We start from the raw sequence: 3,345 nt of genomic DNA, 5'->3' as shown, positions 1-3,345 counted from the left end.
ATTTTGATTATTATACAATTCTGACTTTGAATTGTGAGTATGTCTGCCTTATCCTGGGCAAAACAGTTAGGCATCCAAAGATGAATCATCACCCTTCTGTTCTTAAAAGGACAAATTGTACCACTATCCAAAGGAAGATTGCTTTTAGTAAATCTATTCAAACTTTCTGAAAAGATACAATTAAAATGTAGACCACAAACAAAAAGTATGCATATTATAATACATTGTGTAAAGAAACAAACACAGGTAAATAAAAGTAGAACTTCCTTCAGAATTTCACAGTTCACTAAATAGCTCAGTAAAACGCCTTTGTAAAAGAAGATAATAGGTCTGTTGTTGGTTTCAAAACAGTTCGCAGAGGGTAAGTATTGTGAACTATCACCAAATGTGGCATCCATCTTATCTATTAACAGTCTAGGGAAGACCGTTTTCAGAATGCAAAGTTTAAAAATGAAATTCACTTCTTGGAGTTAGAGCTTTTAATAGACTGACTGTCGCTGATAAGCAAATGATGGAGAGCACAACGTTTCTGCCATCTCATTAGTCGGATGTATTGTGTGAAGTTGAAGTTCCCAATCTTCAGAATACTAAGATGCACTAGAAGCTGAGGAGAGAGAAAAGCAATTCAAGGTTCTGTATATAACTTTTATTCTTTTGAGCACAGTGTAAAATGACAATTTCCATAACATTGTCCTTTTCTCATTTTTCTTATTAAGAAATAAAGAACAATCCCATATTATTTTAGCATAATATCATCCTTCAAAATAAAATCTATCTCAAGTGGTCAGAGAGCTTCCCGTAATTCAAATAAAGTTGGCCACTGCACTGCTTTCTTCATTAGAAAGAGAAAAAATAATATATTCAAATCATCAATGTCACAAGGACACTCTTTACAGTCTTTTGTTTAAAACAAAAATGTGGCATTTATAAAATATTTATTTAGAGGAAGCCAAAATAAATTTGTTGACCTTTAGTCATAGTCCCCATTATGTGAGTCTTTTTGTGTGTGTGCTGATATAATATGTGAGACTGTGTAAGTTATAATGAATACAAATTTACTGACACACAGTTGTGGAGGTTGGGAAGTCCAAGACCAAGGAACCGGCACCTGGCATCGGCCTTCTAGCTGCATCATTATGCAGCAGAAGCCAGAAGAAAGAGGATGAGCACACTTCCACAAGCTCATTTACAAGGGCATTAATCCATTCACAAGGGTTCTTCCTTCCCATTAGGCCATGCCTTCCAACACTGTTACATGGGAGATTAATTTCCGATACGAGTTTTGGAGAGGACAAACATTCAAACTGTAACATCCATGAAATATGATATTCTGTGGATCATTTTTGTTAACTGTGAATGTGTGAATCTAGATCTCAAAATGCTGAAATATCTGGATGTAAATGCAAACTATGCCAATCATGTAGAATTGGTTAACAGGTAGACAGCTGTTTGTCACACTATAGCTTAACTGACAAAGTTTGTTTCTCTATAAAAATAGTGGCTTTCTCTTGTTCATTTGTTCCTTTCTTTTCAGTTTAAAATTCAGAAATTTTTAGTTCATAAAATTCAAAATTGTATGAATTAAGGCATTATTTTATTATCTATATTTTCAACTGAAATGATTGAAATACAGTCAAATAGAGATATAAAATAAGCCAAAACCCTGCATTTTTGTTCTAGTTTTGCCATATTAAGAAAAAAAGATCCTAGATAGATCATGCAATTTTTCTGAGTTCCGGCGTATCCATTTTTGTCTAATAACCAAATAATTGTTAATACCACATATAATATAATCTTAGAATAATGTAAAAAGTATTGGAGATGGGGTAGGGTAATCTTAAAGAATACATTATATATGTGTAGCAGTGACTAAAAATACTATTTTTTCCCCAGGAAGGTAATTGCTATAGGTATATAAAGTTTCAGTTGAGAGAAAAATGTGTCTTTCGACACCCACAACGGTATTTCTACATTAACTAGAAAAAGAAAGTGACTTCAAACAACATAATAAAAACTAAAATGCATGGAACACTTCTTATTTCCCAGTTGTTATGCTGATGGCTTTAAAGGTTTCCTTATAAAATTCTCATAACAAGCCTAGGAGGTAAGTAGCATAATGACCATTACTTTAAAAAATGAGGAACCTGAGACTCCAAGGGAGTTTGGTAATATACACAAAGTGAAATAGTTAGTAAACACCAGAACGTGGATTCAGGATCTGAGAGCCTGGCTATAAAGCTGATATGATTTAACTATGCCTACAGCAATGATTTTGCAAACACTGTAATTCCTTTAGAGAGGTTAGAAAAGATATGGAAAGAGATCATGTTTTAGGCAAATAATGCTTTGAAATATAATCTCTCTGTATTTCAGAAAATAACTGAACTACCGTGACTTCTTAAATAATCTGTCAAGTATCCTTCCTCCTCTTCAAATGAGAAACAATTATTTGATTATTGAGAAGTAGATAAGGAAGCTTACATTCTGGATATTATTAAAGTTCCTTGGTCCTTCAACAATGGTTTTGGTAGGCAATATAATTTTCTTTTGATGTTACCTCCCCAAAAAACGAGCATACAAAATTATCCCTTAAATATTTTTTAAAAAATGCTTTTAAGGACTTTGATTAAAATAGCTGGGATCAAGTAGTGCTTTTTTTCATTGTAACATTCTGTTCATTTAACAAGGAGGAGTCTTCCAACTTACTGTGCTTGGCGCACAAGGAATCCTTTTGTTAACACCAGCATTCAGAAATTGAGAGAGATCATATTAAAATATAAGTTTCTGTCATTTCTAGAAACATTGGAATATCTGCCAAACTTGGTTCTGAATTCCAATGTGGCAAAGATCCACGGTTGCTGGGTAGCAGCTGCCACCTTTCGAGAGGCAGTGCACTTTGCTGTCTTTCCAAGACACCTGGGGCCCTCTTCATCATTTGCGTTCCCAATCTGGCCTAAAAAGAAATTTGACTAGCTTTGCAATCTCCTAATACCACCATTTAATACCTTTTTTTCTCTTCTCAGTACTCATTAGGGTCTTGTGAAATGCCCTGAATCCAAAGCAGCAAAAAAAAGAAAAAAAAAATTGTTGCCAATAGAAAAGAGGATGGATTAATTTGATTAATTTCCTTTGGATGCTTTGAAGTAAAGCATCAAAGAATCACTGTTTACCTCTTGAAATGTTCAGATTTGATGCTGGAATGAAGAAAGTCTGATTCAAGTTTTATTCAAAGGACAATTGCAAAGCATTGGAACTTTGCACTTAAAGAAATGTCACAGTTCATTTGAATCTTTTCTTGAAAAATATGTATTCAGCATTAATATTATTTACCCTCTGGCTTCAGTT

General features: G+C 33.6%; 1 long non-coding RNA gene across 1 annotated transcript; it reads right to left on the bottom strand.

Annotated features, from left to right (window-relative positions):
* Nucleotides 1-464: 464 nt before the first annotated feature.
* LOC103885002 lies at nt 465-3,051 on the bottom strand. Its single transcript, XR_647881.2, has 2 exons — nt 2,707-3,051; nt 465-604 (listed from the first exon to the last, which is right to left on the bottom strand). It is a non-coding gene; the product is annotated as an uncharacterized LOC103885002 (long non-coding RNA).
* Nucleotides 3,052-3,345: the final 294 nt, after the last annotated feature.

The sequence above is a fragment of the Papio anubis genome, chromosome 5, assembly GCF_008728515.1.
Source record: "Papio anubis isolate 15944 chromosome 5, Panubis1.0, whole genome shotgun sequence".
Classification (NCBI taxonomy): Eukaryota; Metazoa; Chordata; class Mammalia; order Primates; family Cercopithecidae; genus Papio; species Papio anubis.
Note: the sequence above shows the minus strand (reverse complement) of the source record. Positions and strands in the feature narration are given on the sequence as shown.